Consider the following 18,825-nt stretch of genomic DNA (forward strand, 5'->3'; position numbering starts at 1 on the left):
ACTACTATTAATTAATAATGACAGTATTAATAAGTCAATAATGAGAGTATTTAATTAATTAGGTAAACACGTGGCAAGTTTTTATCAGTGGAGTATAGAGTGAAGCAGGAAAAGTGGAGAAGGAAAAGTGGGACTGAAGATTTGGATTCGAGGATTTGATAATAATGATTTGTTTTACTTTTACCAAATGCCATAGGCATAATTGACATTTGATTCTTTTTGATTGAGCAGTAAAAATTACTATCATTTTGAATAAATATTGAAGTGTCGTAAAGCAACAATATGGAAAGTTAAAAATAAAAGAATACCAAAGAGATCGTTATCAAATTGCAATCTTTTTTTTTCTTAAAAAAAAAAAAAAAGTTAAAACATTTTTTTCTATTTTAGAGTCCTAGTTTAAACTTTGAATGTTACTTCAGTGTATATGTATTTAACTTACTAATCTCGATATTTATGCATTTGCAATTGTTTCATTTGTGATAAATTAAACCTTAGATTTCCTAGGTTCACGGTTCATTGTTTGGATTTATTGTAAATTCTAAATAATTACAAAATAATTTTTCAAGCCTTTTTGGTAGGTTTGACCCTTCTACAGGTTTCATGGTTAATTTTATTGGCCCTATTAATTGGGAAATTATTGTGTACTGAACCTAGCTAATCAAATTCCATTAAGGAGAAATTGCACTTTACCCACATGTGGTTTTGCCCATTTTAACAATGCCCACCCATGGTTTAAAAGTTGTCACTTTACCCACCTGAGGTGGCCTCCGTTAGACCCCCGTTACCTACATTTGCCCTTTTCGTTAGAAAATCCCATTTACTATATAAGCCAAAATTAGAACCCAATTAGAACTCTAAAAAAAGACCGAGCTCTCTCCCTCTCTCTACCTTCGAACCCCCAAAAATCCCCAAACCCATAATCCCTTTCTCTCTTTACTTTGATTGTCAAAGTGAAATCCCCGAACACTTGCAAGCAAGGAGGAGGTGTGCTGAAGCTTGGGTTTTCCTCTATATCTGGTATGAAATGACTTTCTAGGGTTTACCATTGTTGTGTTTATTCTTTTTCAATATGTAGTGATTGATGAAGGTGATTCGGATTAAAGTTTTTCTGTCATAAAATTAGTGGTTTACCATTGGTGTGTTTGTTCTTTTATAGTTGACATTGATGACTGTGGTCTCTAGGAATATTTTGGTTAGATGCATCTTTAGGTTGTCTATGGTCCCATGGAGAAAAATTGTTTAGTTGGTTGTGTTTCTTGTCTCTGACCCCACGTTACTTGGTTTTTAGTGTGCAACTGAAATTATTTTGCTTTTGTCATTGGTGCTCTCTATGCATGTGTTGGTTATGTATTTAATTACTATTGTTTGTGCATGTGTTTTAACTCTTGCAGATGGCTACTAATATTCGTTTTGAATTTACTATTCACCATAATGGGAATTTTGAGTAGAACCCTGGTTTAGAGTATGTAGGTGGTGAGGTATCCACAATGGCTAATGTTGATCCAGATCTACTAAGTCATTTTGAGATACAAGATATTTATGCTGAGGCTGGGGGACCCATTAATAGTAGGATTTATTATTTAATACCTGATGGTGACTTAGAGCAAGGGTTAAGGTTAATTACTTCAAATGATGATGTGACCTACATGTGTGAATTACATGCTGAATGGCCAACAAATGAAATCACACTTTATGTAGAACCTGAAGTCGAACCAATTGCTATTGAAGAACCTATAGTTGAACCAGATCAACCAATTGCAGTAGACCAGCCATGGGAAATGAATGATGAAGATGATGAAACTGATGATGACACTGATTGTGAGGAGGTGACCAATACTGTTAGATCATCTATGGTTGAACAAAATGATGTTAATGAAAAACCTGTTGAGGGTTTAAAGGATGGCAGTGTTGGTGGAGCTGTGCATGTGGATGACCATGCTACCCATGGACAAACTGTTGGTAGTGAAGATGTTCATGTGGATGAACCTGATTGGCTAGATGAAGGGTATGAAGGACCAGATTATCCTGATGACATATTTGGTGCTCAGAACAATGAGGTGCCCAATATGAGAGAGCATTAAAGAGATATTGAAAATGTAAATGAGGGAGATGGTGTAAGAGAGCCAGTTACAGATAATGGGAAGAGACCAGAAGCTACTGCCAGTGATCAAGCTGGTGATAATAATTATTGGGCTAAAAAAGCTCTTGATGATGATGACACTAGGAGCATAAACAGTTCAGAGGATGAGGATGAAAATGTGAGATGTCCAAAGTTTAATGAAAAGACTAGCATGAGTAACCCAGATTTATGCAAGGGTATGAAGTTCCCAAATGGGAAGGTGTTTAGGGCTGCCTTAAGGGAATATGCAGTGAAAAAGCCTGTGGACATTAAGTTCAAGTTTAATGAGAAGACCAAAGTTTCTGTCCGCTGTAAGTATGAATATGGTTGGAGGGTATATGTATCACAGATTGCAGGGGAGTTAACCTTCCAAATAAAGACCATGGTTCCAACTTGTACATGTGGGAAGACATTCAAGCATAGCCAGGACACTTCTACATATGTGGCTAGGAAATACTTGGATGATTTCAACAAATACCCTAATTGGGTAGTTTCTGGTGTGAAGCATCGAGTTATGCAGGATGTGTATGTGGACTTGAGCATAAATCAAGTGTATAGAGCTAAGAGGAAAGCTACAGAGTTCATACTAGGTGATGAGAGGTTGCAGTATGGGAAGCTTAGGGACTATGCAAAGATGATAAGAGTAACTAATGTGGGAAGTAAGGTGATTCTGCAAACTGAGATTACTGAGCCTAACACACAACCCAAGTTCAAGAGGATGTATGTGAGATACAATGCACAGAAAGTTGGATTCTTGAGGGGATGCAAGCCACTTGTAGGATTAGATGGTTACCACTTGAAGGGCAAGTTTGGTGGACATATATTATCAGCAACTGCAAGGGATGGAAATAACAATATTTTCCCTGTTTCATTAGGTGTAGTTGAGCAAGAAAACAAGGATTCCTGGGTGTGGTTTTTACAAACATTTGCAGATGATAATCAGAGGCCAGATGAGCTGAATCTGGTGTTCATTTTAGATAGGCAGAAGGTAATACAATTCACTTGCTTTTTGAGACTGTTGTTTGTTCTTAATCATTACATTTCTACTTTTTGATAGTTTTGTTTTTATTCTTAGGCAAATGGTGTTCATTTTTGTTCTTTGGATTTTTTTTTTTTTATTGTATATATGATAACCAGGGATTGATACCTGCCATGGAGATGTTGTTCCCAACAATTGAACATAGATTTTGTGTGAAACATATTTACAACAACTTTAAGTTAAACTTCAAGAGTTTAGAATTGAAGGCTGCATTATAGAGGTGTGCTGCAGAAACAACAGTTAGGGAGTTTGAGAAGAGAATGCAAGATATGAAGGAATTGGACAAAGAAGCATGAGAGTATCTAGCAGACATCCAACCAACCCAATGGACCAAGTCACATTTCACTCCAAAGGCCATCTCTGATTGTTATGTGAACAATCTTAGTGAGTCATTTAATTCTATAATTCTAGTAGCTAGGGATAAGCCTATCATTGACATGCTAGAGTGGATTAGGGTTAGGTTGATGACTAGAATGTACAATAAGAGAACTGGGATTGAAAAAGTCACTAATGACATATGTCCAAACATAGTGCAGAAGCTTGAGCAGTTGAAAGTTAATTCTAAGTCATTTTCTGCTATTCCATCAGGTTGCTATATATATGAGGTTGATAATGAGTATGAGAGGCATTTGGTTAACCTTACAAGAAAGTGTTGTACTTGTAGAGTTTAGGATTTGACAGGAATCCCATGTAAACATGGTGTTGCAGCAATCTATAAGAACCTGGAGATGCTTGAGGATTATGTGCATGGATGCTTTAGAAAGGATGCCTATGTGGCTGCATATAAGGAGATAATTACCCCACTGCCTGGCCAAGATGAATGGGTTGAAACCAACCAACCTGCCCTTGTTGCTCCAATTGTATACAAGCCTCTAGGCAAGCCATCAATGAAAAGGAAGAAAGATGCAGATGAGCCAAACAACCCATACAAAGTTTCTAGGTCATATAGACCTATAAAATGTGGGTTTTGCTATCAGGAGGGGCATAATTCAAGGAGGTGTAAGGCTGGAATAATTGGTGAGACACCATGGCAAAGGCGGCAGAGACTTAAGAGGCAAAAAAAATTTGTAAGTAAAGCAAGAATGTGTTCACTATGAAAATTATATTACAAATCTATTTTTGATGCAAGACAATTCTTTTTAGGGATGGCAATTTGGGTTTGCGAGTTGGGTTCGTGTCGTGTTGAGTCATGAGTACTCTGCTATATGGGTTAACCCGAACTCGACCTGTTTAGTAAACATGTCAAGAATTATCAACCTTAACTTGACTCGTTTATTAAACAGGTCGACCCGACACAACACGTTTAACCCATTTAATTGATAAGTCATGTAAAAGTCAATACAAATGACCCATTTAATAACCTATTTGATTAATAGGTTATACATGACCTAAATAACCTATTATCAATTTCCATATATCTAAAATTAAAATACAATTACAGTCATAAATATAGTAATATACATATAATTACAACAAAAAAATTAAGCAATAATAACAAAATTTAATATATTTATTATCTAAACGGGTTAGACGGGTTCACATGTTGAACACAAGCACGACCCGTTTATTAAACGGGTCAGTCGTGTCGACCCGAATATGACCCGAACCCGTTTAACCTCAACCCATGACCTGTTTGTAAACGGGTTAATCGTGTTAAGTTTGTGGGTCATGTCAGATTTTGCCACCCTTAATTCTTTTTGTAAGGACAAGAGGGACAAGGAACAAGCAGCCAGCCAGCCAGCCAACAAACCAACTAGCCACTTAGGCAACCACTAAGGAGGTTTGCAAGGCAACCAGCTAGCCAGCCAGCCAACCAGCCAGCTAGTCAACCACCTAGGCAACCACCAAAGAGGTTTGAAAGGCAGCCACCTTGGTTTGCCAACCAGGTAGGCAGCCAGGCAGCCAACCAACCAACCAACCATCAATGAGGTTTGCAAGGCAGCCAACCACCCAGGCAGCTAACTAGGCAACCAATGAGCAAGCAAGGCAGTCAATAGGATTAGCAAATAAGAAGGCCAACCAGCCAACCACCATTCAAGCAAGGCAGCCACCTAGATCTGCAAACAAGGCAGCTAACCAACAAGCAAGGCACCCTCCTAGGCCAGTAAATAATGCAGCCAAGCAGACAACCAGTCAACCAACAAGTGGAGTAGCTAGCCATTCAACAAGAAAACCAACCACCCATCAAGCAAGTCAACTAGTCAACCAGCCACAAAAGCAGCCACTGAGGCAGCCAACAGGCATACCCTACACACAGCCAACAAAAACATTTGCTTCAGTTTCAAGTAGACCACCGCCATCTGTAGCAGATTCAAGCAAACCACCACCAAATAAAGCACCCGCAGCTCAATGGTTCTCATATAGCCAGCCCATCTCTCATACTCCTAAGGAAACATGGGACACAAGAAAACCTCTATCTAAGGTATATACACAAACACAAACAACACTCTTTATACTTACATAAAACACTGGATTAGATCTTGATATGGAGTTTCTATGTATTTTGCAGCCTTGAAGGGGGTTGGTACCACCAAGGGTAGTTAGGAGCAGTCATCTGTTCTCATATGGGAGAAGAGGTGAATCAAGAGCTGAGACATCTGGTGCAATATTCTCAACAGGCAGGGGTAAAGGCAAGGACAAGGGCAAGGTCTTTGGGAAATGAAAATTGGAGAATGTGCAAGTAGAAGAGTTATCTTGAACGGGTTGAAAAGAAGGTTGGACGGGGCAAAAGGGAGGTGGGCCGAAGAGTTATCTAACGTTTTGTGGGCTTACTGCACAACTCCCAGAAGATCCACGGGGGAGACCACATTCTCCTTGACATATGGGGTAGAAGCGGTGATACCGACCGAAGTGAGTTTGTGCAGTGCATGGGTCGCGGGATTTTACCCCATCCAAAACGATGGTTTAATGATGGAGCACTTGGATTGGTTAGAAGAGTGCCGGGAAGCAGCAACCATACGACTCGCGGAGTATCAATAGAGACTCGCCTAAAGATACAACCGAGATATAATAGGTAGGGAATTCAACACCGGGGACTTGGTGCTGAGAAAGGTCGTGGGAAACATGCAGGACGTAGGTGCAGGGAAGTTAGCTCAAACGTGGGAGGGACTGTACAGAGTTACCGCCATTGCAGGCGCAGGGGCTTACTATCTAGAAGACCTTAACGAGAGGCCACTCCCCCGACCATGGAATGTCCATAACCTAAAGAAGTTTTATCTGTGACCATTCATACACGAGAACGTAAGTCCAAATCTTGTACTCCGCTATAATCAAGTTAATGATGAAGTTACTTGTCTAAGCTATTTTCGATTTCGTCATTGCACTATAAGTGATTGCATATTTAGTACGAATGGAAAACACTAAGGACGGAAACCTCATTCTTGGTTCGATCAAGATCGCCGAGCAGGTTGAAACCTTATCGTTCTTACAAAAAACTCTAAGGATAGAGACCTCATTCTCGGTTCGATCAAAATCGTCGAGCAGGTGGAAACCTTATCATTCTTACGAAAGACTCTAAGGGCAGAAACCTCATTCTCGGTTCGATCAAGATCGCCGAGCAGGTGGAAACCTTGTTATTCATACAAAAAACTCTAAGGTCAGGAACCTCATTCTCGGTTCGATCAAAATCGCCGAGCAGATGAGTACTGTGCAACAGGTTCTGAGGCACCGTGCAGATCACATTCTCAGTAAAACAAACATACATCGTATAAACACGACATATTGGGGCTTGATTTAACCCACCGTGCAGGCAACTCCCGACCAAACATGCAAAAGAATAAATAGCAACTACAAAAATAGATGAAAAAAGGCAACACCGAAGATCAAAGTAAAGCACTCACAGGCATGGTCCAAACAAACACACAATGAATAGATAGTCATTCAAATAAAGTTAAAAGCAGAATCAATGTCTCATTGCCAAATTCGGCAACCGTGTACGGGTCATTCCCGCAAAATAAAAAAGCTGTTCAGTCACCACAACCTAGTGACGTAGGCAAATTTACCAGGTAATATAAAAAAAATGCAGTAAAAAGAAGTAAAAGCATGAGAAAAGCAGTACGGCAAGTAACTTATTCAGGTGGAGGGTCTAGTCTGATCTGCTGCTTCGGGCTGCTGCTGGTCGGCCACGGGAAAGTGCAGGTCCCCACCGAGCTGATCTTGAGCATTTGGGATGTTGGTGGCTTCCATTTCATCTAGCTCTGCATGAGCGTCGATCTGTTCACCAGCTCCCTCATACTTGCTGTTTCCTCCTCCTCAACGAGCACTGGGGGATCTTGCATGGCAGTGACAAAGCTCGGAAAGGGAATTTGGCTGGGATCTCTCAAAGGGGAATCCTCGGGAACCCCTAAAACTTGCAGAGTAGCAAACCACCCGGCCTCAAAACCCAGCCTTCAAGCTTGGTTCACCACTGGTTCCGCGGAATTCTCGGCATCGACAAACCCTTCATTGTACCATTTTTCTTCACAAGCCTCCAAAGCCGCCCTCAGGTCGGCAAGTTCCTCGGCTTGGGCCGTGTTTAGGCTAATTGCTTGAGCCAACTTGACATCTGTTTCATTCTGCTTAGCCAGGAGTTCTGCGCACCTCTTCTCCGCCAAAGCTCTATTCTTCTCCGCAGCAGCAGCCTTCTTCTCGGCAGAATCAGCTGCCTTTAGTTTTTCCTTCGCCGTTTTGGCAGCTATCTCCCGTGCCTCCCTCTCTCGATCAACCTCCTCGGCAAGATCCTTTGCACGACCACCCAGAATATGGGCCAATTGAGCAGCCTAACAAAGACGGAACTTAGTACGGCAACGAAATGAAGAGGATGATAAGTAATCGACAAATAAAGAGCTACCGCGATAGTATGCCACTGTAACCTGCACCCCACGGACTCCTCCGACCCTTCTTCGAAGGCATGTACATCATCGGGCAGAAAGAGACCCGTGGCCAAGGTTTGAGCAATGTGGCCCCCCTCGCCTTTCTCCCACATCCGCACACAGGCAGTTGAGGGCAGAGGCTTGCTGTCCAGCAGAAACTTAGGCTTCCACGCCGGCGCGGCTTGAGAGGAGGATGTAACACTCGGCCCGACCTGGGTTTGCGGCTCGTGAATAACGACACCTCCTGTTGGCCAGGGAGGAGTCTGAATGGCTACATCTCCCGGACCCGTGGGCGGTTGATCAGCGACCCTCTGCCTTTTCCGAGCTCGTCCAGCTTGAGGAGGGGGTGGAGGGGGAGACGCCTAGGTTTGGCTCTGAGAGGGTGGGGGCTGAATGGCCTGCCGCGCACTAGGTACGAAACGATCAATGGTCATGGTCTTCCTGGTCACCATGTCTTCGCCGAGAAAGGGTTCGGTGGCCGACAAGTTGGTTACGTCAACTACAAGATGCTCGGCTTCCTCTATAGGGGCCTCGGGTTCAACAGGGTTCTCGAGGTGAGCGGGTCCTTGAACAAGAGCTTCTTCTTGGATAGCCTTGTGAGCTAACTCTCGGAGACGCCGAGACACGCGTTTCGCAGACTCGTCCCGTAGAGGCGCTAGCTCGTCTGAGCAGGTATAACGCTTTCCAAATTCCCTCGCCTTGCCGATCGTAAGCTTCGGCGGTAGAAAATTCGCATACCGAACGTCTATATACGACAAAAGTGGGCTGTCAACTAACAGCGCCTGCTTGAAAGACTGCCAGGTAGAATAAACGGGTTCTACCCCGAGGATCAGATGTGAGGCTCGGAGCTGTCCATCCCAATGCACAAATGTCTCGGAACGAAGGATTAAATTCAAGCCTCTGACGTGGATTGTTCTAATGTCCGGGACGAACAATTTACCGTCTGCAAAGGAATGAGATGCGATGTCAACAACCAATAATAAAAAGTTACTTCAATAAAAAGAAAAGAAAAAGAGAAATGGTTAAGTCAGAGATTGGTACGAACCCACTTCACGCCGTGAAAGGGGGTAGGGGATCTCCCCGGCAAACCAGTTGTCGCGCACCCGGACAAACTCCCCGGCCGAGTTCCTATTCGAATCAAGTAGGCATGATATCAGCCGTACCCAATTATCCCTAGTTTTTAAGTAATAGTTGGAAGTTTTATTCCCACAGAGACTGTACATGTGATTTATGTCATGGTGATACAATTGTAAATCAAAGGTGTGATTCAACTTACTAACGCAACTAACTACCCGGTAAAAATTGGGAGGGAGCTGGTCGGGGCACAGCCCGTAGTACCTAAGTGTATTAGTCAAAAGAGGGTCCACGGGGAACCTAACCCCACCCTCTAGAACTGTCATTAAAGGAAAAAAAGCTGTACCATGCCCTCTGTGGAGAGCGATTTCGCTCTCGTGGCAGTAAGCCACTTCCACGTCACCGGGGATGTCAAACTTCTGCCTAAAGGTGGCCAAAGCCGCCGGGGCCTCCAAGAGATAAGAATATCCCATTTTTGAAATCTAATACTGTGAGAGGGAACTTTTAGAAAGAAGTTGAAGAAAAAGGAAAGGGAAGAGAACTTACTTTGGGCTCTAAGGAAGAAAGGGAATCTGGGCTGGTGAGTAAGCGCTCCAAGGAGTGATCGGCAGAGAGTATGCTCAAGAAGTAAGAAGTGAAAAAGTGAAAGAATGTTCTAAAGAGAACTATTTATAGGAGCAGAAGAGGGCATGGGAACGTTTAATCAACAATAAATAGGCACGATTCACAAAAAACCCTACGAATGCCAATGATAACCGACACACGCGCCGCTTCGGTTCACGAACCATCAGGCAATAATGACAACTGAACTTGGTGCTCTGGAATAGCGTGTCTTTTGAGAAGAGTATTAATGGGAAGCCATAACCACATGAATCCCTAGCTGTAGGGCTTTCAAAACAAGAGGGCCTGATCGGTTCCTTGATTCTTCCCGGCAGCCAGACATGAATCAAGGGGGGGCTAATGTACAGCACCGAGGTACCCAGACCCAATTGGGCCCTGGGTCCAGACCCAATTGGGCCCTGGTTTCAGGCCCAATAGCACGGCGCCATTTTTCAAATCTCTGCTTTAAACTACCTTCATAAACTGCGAGTTTTAATCTCATCCCCTAACCGGTGCTCGGCATAAATTTCCCGAACAACTAAGAAAGTCTTTTATCCAGACGTTCCATAGGGTGCTCGGCAATTCCCAGGAAACATCACTACCGGGCATATTAGCTTGAGTTGGAACCAAGTTCCAAAGCCATAATCTCAGCATTCCACTCTCACCTAAACACCCACTTACAACAGATAATATTGGACCTTTGATTGCACTAACAATGGCAGTAATCATGACCTCCCCACTAAATTAGAGCTATAAATAGTAGAAGTTGGGGAAGAAATAGGGGTTCAGAAACAAGGAGAAAAAACAAGAAAGAGAGAGAGAGAAGGAATATCACTTTGAGTCTCTGTGCCGAGAACGACCCAAAGTAGGAAATCCTAAAACCCACCTCATAAATAAGTTGTGAGCCCAAGTGAAGTTAGGCCTAATAATTTCATTTCTAGCGCGCACAAATACATTTCCCTTGCATCGCACAGGTTAGCGACTAGTATAAAATTATAATGAAATTTTTTGAGATTTTACTTTGTTTTCATATTATAATATTCAATGAAATCTTTTGCTACCTTTTCTTTATACAATGAGTGATAGCATGAAAACGGGAATTATACAATGAATGCTATAAGTTGTGGTACTAGATTTTCTCAATATAGATAAGGAAAATTTCGAGATTTTACCTTCCTTTTCATGTTGCTATAATATTCAATGAAATCTTCTTCTTTTTTCCTGTTTTGTATCAAAAAATAATGAGTAATGCCAAAGGTGCAATATAACAATCCATTAAAGGATTCGTTAGTGCACATTTAAGGCAAAAGAAAAAAAAAGAAAAAAAGGAAGGTAAAAGAAATTATTTTTAATATAGGAAAATTTCTTATCGTAGGAGAGATTTAAGGAGATCATTTTGCATTAAATTAATATAAGAGTTTATATGGAAAGAACTCATTATATAATCTTGCCATATATTAAACATAAAAACCAACTAATAATGCATTTTTCATAATTTTTTTTAAACAAACGCTAAAAAGGAATGGTCAAAATTGATTGACAAATAATTAAATACACAATTAGATAAGAATTGCCATAGAGTTTTTTAATTTGATAATTTTTCTTCCCTCGTTGAACTTTTAATTTGTTAATAGAGTTTTTTTACCTTACATCATTATCATAAGATAATGTTATTTGCATACCATTTTCTCAACCAAAAAAAAAAAAATGTTATTTGCATACCAAGATAAGAATGGACATTTTTTATATTTTAGAATAGATGGAAGAATCTAATTGTTCATCAATATTATAAAATAAATTACTTTAACAACACCCTATGAGGGTCCCATTTGATGTATGTTAAGGAAAACCAAGAACTTTTTGAAGAACTAATTAGGACATATGTTGTTGTCATACGAAGAAACTTTGGACATATACAGAAACGTATTAGGCCAAAAAGCTGCTATTAAGAGATTGTTTGCTCTTAAACGCATTATGCCCTAATTGTGATTGCTTATTGATGTAAGCTTTTTTCTTTTTTTCTTTTTTTGAGAAATAAATAGGCACACACAAGGGAGGGAGAAATGGGTTCTAACACAAAGATACATCACAAACTCCTTAAAGTTAGCCGAATCACCTTAAATATTGTTATTTTGTGTGGTTGTTTTATTTTCTAATTTGTATGAATACACTTCCGCTAGCAAAACATTATTCCAATCTTCAAATGTAAATAGATATGAGCATTGTGCCCTTGTGGTCCAATAGCACATGCTCTCACCTTATACAAGATGAGAGCATGTGCTATTGTAAGGTTTAATTTCAAAGTTCAATCATTTACCATTTCACTTAGCTTAAAAGAAAAACATGTGTAGGGTTTATGATTTATAAAAAGTGATATTGAGGTAATTGTTAGGTCCAATAGATTGGATGTTGGCAACTGATGACAAAAAGGTTGAGTCATGTTGAGTCTTTGATGTACATTTGTGAGTCCAAGATGAAGACTCAAGATCTGTTGAGGAAAACAAAGTTTCTGGAATCTCCACACCTGCTCAACCAATCAAGATTTAATCTTAACTACTCTTTGATTCCTTCTCAATCAATCAAGAATCGCAAATTAATTTAGAATTTGACCTGAGGCGATTCTCATTTAGTTGGTTGTACCAAGTGGGTTTTTGTAGCCCTAATAGAGCATCTATATAAAGGCCCATTAAGCACAACTTTTACTGAGGTTGGAGAGGGAAACCCTACACTTTTCAGAGAGAAGATTTTCGCCTCCACCTATTCAACCCATGATTTTAGAAGAAAACATAGATTCATCTTCCACAGTGTTGTTGCTATCATATATAGAAATATAGAGTAGATATAGTTTAAAGCCATAGAGTTATCCCATGGTTTGTTATGGATATCAAATCTTCAGGTGGATACTTGAAGTCTTGAGCGAGTCTTTGATGTATATTTGTGAGTCCAAGATGAAGACTCAAGATTTGTTGAAGAAAACAAAGTTTCTAGAATCTCCACACCTGCTCAACCAATCAAGATTTAATCTTAACTCCTCCTTGATTCCTTCTCGATCAATTAAGAATCGCAAATTAATTTAGAATTTGACTTGAGGCGATTTTCATTTAGTTGGTTGTATCAAGTGGGTTTTGGCAACCCTAATAGAGAGCCTATGTAAAGGCCTATTAAGCATAACTTTTACTACGGTTGGAGAGGGAAACCCTACGCTTTTCAGAGAGAAGATCTTCGCCTCCACCTATTCAACCCCTGATTTTAGAAGGAAACATAGATTCGTTTTCCACAGTGTTGTTGCTGTCATATATAGAAATATAGTGTAGATATAGTTTAAAGCCATAGAGTTATCCCATGGTTTGTTATGGATATCAAATCTTCAAGTGGATGCTTGAAGTCTTAAGCGAGGTGTTCACATTCAATGGAGTCTGTTGTAAAAAAGTCTATGGATTCAGAACAGCACACTTGTGTAACGTTAGTAAGTATTAAATGAGTTAGTGGTAGATTTAGAGTTAAATCTATTGTATTAACTTTAATTTTATTAGTGGATCTATTTTGCCACTGAGGTTGGTATGGCTAAGCCCTCATAGTGGTTTTTATTATGGGACAATTATTGTTCCATTGGTTTTTCCTGCATCACATATATTGTATTAATTGTTTATTATTTTTTATATGGAATACATTGATCTATATGGTAATTAATTTGAAAATCAATTTGAATTTATAACTCTTTAATTTAACAAGTTGATTATTTTTGCAATAAAATCAACCGAGGTCTAAATTTGTCATAACAATAATGTTATGTAAAAATGATGTTACACCACTCACAATTAATAAATTATGAAAATGATTTTATTACCAACCAAGTACAAAACTAGGATTTCATCTTTGGGGGGGGCATGATATGAACGACAAATTTTCAAATTTTAATAATGAGAATTATGCAAAGATTTAAGAGTAAATTAATGCTATGGAAAATAAAACTTACATCTATTCAATGTCTATTTATTGTTAACAAAATATAGATAAAATAAAAAGACTAATTTTTTTAATACATTTTAAGTTTTTTGTTTTTTTGAGAAAGAGTTTCAACCTATGGCATTCACTAAGTGTATCAAGGTGTATTTATCATCTATCAAGGTGTATTAAGTTAATCATCTATCAAGGTGTATTAATTTTTGTAGCAATTTTCTTTATATCAAAGCAAGATGCTATCCCATTTGTTTCATTCTGATTTTTGTTATGTCAATCGTTCCTGTAATAGACTAGCCGATGCTTTGGCTAAACGTGCAAATGATAAATTTTAAGAACAGAAAAAATGATAAATTGATGATTATGGTGATTGGAGAAAAATTTGTACGTTTGAGAAAATGCAAAAACCAAATAGTTTGACATGAAAATAGCTCCATTCGACTCTATTGAAAATACTTAGCATTATGTTTACATACCAAAACTACAAAACAATAGGAGAAAAAGATTTTCATAACATCTTTTATTCCTTGTTTTCTTAGCTATATCAAATCTCCAAACAGGCAAACACACGGACATGGCTAGCCTACATTTAAAAAAAAAAAAAAAAATTCCTCATGTCATTTCTGGAGCCTCTTAAGTGCCAATCCACTGATTTACCCAGTTATTGAAGTCTCAAGGCCTTTAGAGTTGAGATGTGATGTGGATGGAAAGTTTTATTTATTTATTTTTAAAAGGTGGATATAAGTTGTTAAAGGAAATTTTAAACACTTTTGGATTCTTTGTTATTTTTATGACTTTATCATTCTAAATTTTCCTTTTATTCACTTTAAGTGTTATTGGCATAGCTTCTTGAAAAATTACATTAATTTTATTCTCCACTTTTTTCTTGCCTGAAGTTCAGAGTTAAGTAGGCCTGAAAACAAGGGGATTTTAGTAAATGAACTAGGAAAAAGAGAGAAGAAATAATGTATTTTTCAATAAAAATTTTAAGCATTGTTTAGTGAATAAAACAAAATTAATAAAAAGATTGATTCAATTTTTTTTTTCCCGAAATTCATTTTAGAGAGGGAGTTGAGGGATAGGACCTTGAGATATTGGTGGTCCGTGGATGAGTTGACAACACTTCTTGAGGTAGTTAATTTCTGCTACGCCGTTAATATGTTACATATAAATATGCATCAGAACACACCCATTTGGCAGTGTGAGATAGAAAAGATTTAATAATGTGTCATGATTGTGCTTGATCTTTCTTGTAGAGAACAGAAGTGGAAAGGGGTATTTGATACTGATTCTGTTGGAATTATACTTAAAAAGTAATAATTCAAAAGAAACAAATATAATACATCTATCAAATAACAATTATATCATGTGCATATGTAATAAAAATCAATAATAAGATGTGAGAAATTTACATACTAGATTATGTTATTCAAGGACCTCACAAGCAATCAGGATGCTCTCCCCAGCTGGTCAGAATTAACAAGAGCTTTATTTTCTCTTTCACACCCCCTTGCAAGTGTGGCCTTGACAATATTTATAATATTCAGAAAGGACATGACCAACCATAAAATTCTTCCTATCATAATAACACTTCATGTAACAGAAATGTTACATTTGTTAATAAACAACTTTATTATTTAGATTCATTGATGAAGAAGTTCATTAATGTGTTATTACTTTTGTAACTCCATGCTAATACATGGATTCATCTATCGTTCATATCCAGAACTACTATAATGACAACACCTTTAATAGGAGTTCAAGTTACTGGTATTGACACAATAGATTTATTAAAGCCAACACTCAATGTACATGAATCTCATTATGGAAAGACTTCCGAGATTATTATGCACTAACCATCGAAAGACTAGCCCTTATTGTCTTCCATAGTCTGAGCAATTTTAACTTGCACCTCCCTTCCATCATGGTCCAACAATGTACTTATCAGAATAGGCTACATCATGATGGATATGGTCAAGTCAAGGACTACAATGAATGCATTCATAATTTTAGTCTACTAAATCAAGTAGACCTATTTCAATATATCAATATCTTACATTATAAAAATATTGTATAATTTCACAAGAGACTGAATATTTATTTGTTAATAATAGAGGCATCATATATATAATTATATATTATGTTGGGCCACATTATTCTAACCGATTCGTGTGATACTGTGATCTAATCATGTATAATCTGCCTTGTATCCTGAAGTACATGGACTCCTGAGTACTGACACACTTTGTTCCCTAAGTCAAAACATCAATTGAGAATGTTGCTAAGTTTCTAGTTAATTTAGAAGCAGCATGACAACTTACAGTTGGTTGGGTTTATAACTTGATATCAGCATTTAGAGACTCTAATAACTCCTGCATTGGATGAAGGTTGAGCATTTGCCATTAGGGGGCTCAAGCTGTTTTCACAATTTAGTACTTCACAGAGTAAGGGACTAGATCAGCCAAGAAAATTTTATGAAGGTTGAGCAAGATAGAGTCCATCTCTTACTGCTTTACCTAAGAATCTAAGATGCGGTTTTGTGTTTATTATAGTTTGTAATTCAAAATGTAGGGTAAGGGTAACCACATCACAGTAGTCAAACTTGTATTTGATTTTCAGCAGAAGTTTGTGAAATGTCAAATTGTTCAGATTGTAATATTTTTAATCTCTCTTTGGTACCCATTTCAGCAAGGCTGTTTATGCAGTATGATTCGTCTGTAGCTGACGAACGACTCTTTAATATGTTCCTCTCATTGTGGTTTACTAAGGTATGTAATATATTCTTTGTTAGAGCTACATGCTACCATGAACCACGTGTATTTGGTGCTTTTCACCAGAATTCAATCTTTTGAATTATTTCTTTAGTTCAGGATCACGAACAGTCTTACTCATGTCTTGTATTTAATCTATCTCTAACAAAAAGCCTTCCACCTCAACACACAGCTATCAAAGAAAGGGATATTGAGTGGTTTAAATTTGTTACAAATATATGCCTAGTTTATGCGAATTGTTTTAAGTGTGTGTGCCATGTTATATATGATACACCTTCTTTCTTCTCAAAAAAAAACTTTTAACCTTCTTAAATCTATCTAATAATAAATAAATAAAACTTCTTAAATATATCTAATAAAAAAAGAGGATATTACTATTTGAACATTTTAAGAATGGACACAATTTATTTATAAGAAACCAAGGCCGAACATGGGTATACAGTAAAGATAAATGTTAGAAATACTGAATAAGTGTATTGTATTTCTCAAGTAATAGAATATACATGAGTGTCTTTATATAGGAGGTAAAATGTACAATACAAGTAAGTGTGCTATACAAGTAAACAAGGTGGGCTTAAAGCCCACATACCCTAATACACATTAACAGCCCCTCTCAAACTCAAGGTAGATGTGAGACCAACTTGAAGTTGTCAACCAAAGTATGAAGACGTCCCTTAAGATGTGACTTGGTGAAGATATTTGCAAGTTGATCTTTAAAGGAGACTGAGATCAGCTTGAGAGCACCATGGACAAGATGATAACAGATAAAATGACAATCAATCTTGATATGTTTAGTCCGTTCATAAAAGACATCATTGTGAGCAATATGCAGGGCCAGCTCAATAGGTGATGCAATTGATGTAATCGCCTAAGGCCCCCAAATAAAAAAAAGGCCCCCACTTGTAAAAAAAAATTATATATAATATATTTATCTATATATTTTAATTAAAAAAATTTAAAAACTTTTATTGGTCAATAAAATGCATTAAAAAGGCCCCATTGTATCCTAAAATGCAAAAGATTAAAAAGAGAAAAAAACAAAAATAGTCAAACTTCATTTGACAAAATTAAATTTTAGGAGACAAATTTATTAACTCATTCTTGAAATATGCTAAAATCAAAATTAATACCAGACAAATACATTAATAATACAACGTAATTGTCTTGAAATATGCTAAAATAGAGATTATAAATTTCAAAAGCAAAAGAAAAATCTCTCATCTCTCTATCTCTCTGCCTCTCCATCTGTATTCTTACCTTTCTTTTCTTCATCTTCATCTTGATTCTTGATCTTTTTCCATAAACTCAGTCAGTCAGCTTGAAAATTTTCTTTATCCTTCAATTCACAGCAATTTCAAAATTAAAAGGGGAAGTGTACTAGTCTACCAGAGGTAATCTTCTTCCCCTCTGAGCCCTCTCTGTCTTTCCGAAAATGAAGACTCAAAGTCTTCTATTTATTTAACTTAGTTTATTTTATTGCACAATTGTTTGATGGGAGTCCCATCATGGGAAACGTTTGATAGGACACGTTTTTTGCTTTAAAACTTAGCCATAGGATGGTTTCTAAAAAAAAAAAAAAAAAAAAAACTTAGCCATAGGATGATAGGAATAGGAGTACAGGCTAGACTGCACAGGCGCACAGCAGCACAGGCTGCACAGTGCGCAACTATGCAGTGCAGCCCACAGTTACAACAAGACAACACGGTTTCTCACCTTTTTTTTTTTTTTTTAACACGGTTTCTCACTTTATCTATTATTATAAATTATTATACCAATTAATAATTTGATGTGTAATTTTGCATCTCAAAAATCAAGAAAAATAGATTTTAAATAAAAAATTCAATACATATATATATATATATATATATTATTTGATTAATATTTAAATATAAAAAAGCCCCACTTAAAATTTTCGCTTAAGGCCCCCAAAGTTGTTAAGCCGGCCTTGACAATATGAATGACACTCTGGTTGTCATAATAAAGAGAAGTAGCAGAGGATGTGGACACACCTAAATCTTTAAGAAGTCATCGTAACCAAAGGAGCTCAGATGTGGTATCAACAAGGGAACGATATTCTGTTTCAGTACTGGAGCGGGCCACATGAGTTTGTTTCTTGCTTCACCAAGAAATCAGAGAAGAACCAAGAAGAAAGCAATAACCAGTGGTGGACTTGCAATCAGCGGGATCTCTTGCCCAATCAACATCAGAAAATGCATGGAGAACAAGAGGAGAGTGAGCAGAGTAGAAAATACCATGGAAGAGAGTGTCTTTTAGGTATCGAAGAATGCGCAGAACAACAGCATAGTGAGTCGATCGTGGAGCAGATAGATACTAGCTCACCTGGTGAACAGCATAGGAAATGTCTGGATGAGTGACAGTGAGATAAGCTAGGCTACCAACCAAGCTTCTGTA

Source organism: Quercus robur, chromosome 2 (assembly GCF_932294415.1).
Source record: "Quercus robur chromosome 2, dhQueRobu3.1, whole genome shotgun sequence".
NCBI classification, from domain to species: domain Eukaryota; kingdom Viridiplantae; phylum Streptophyta; class Magnoliopsida; order Fagales; family Fagaceae; genus Quercus; species Quercus robur.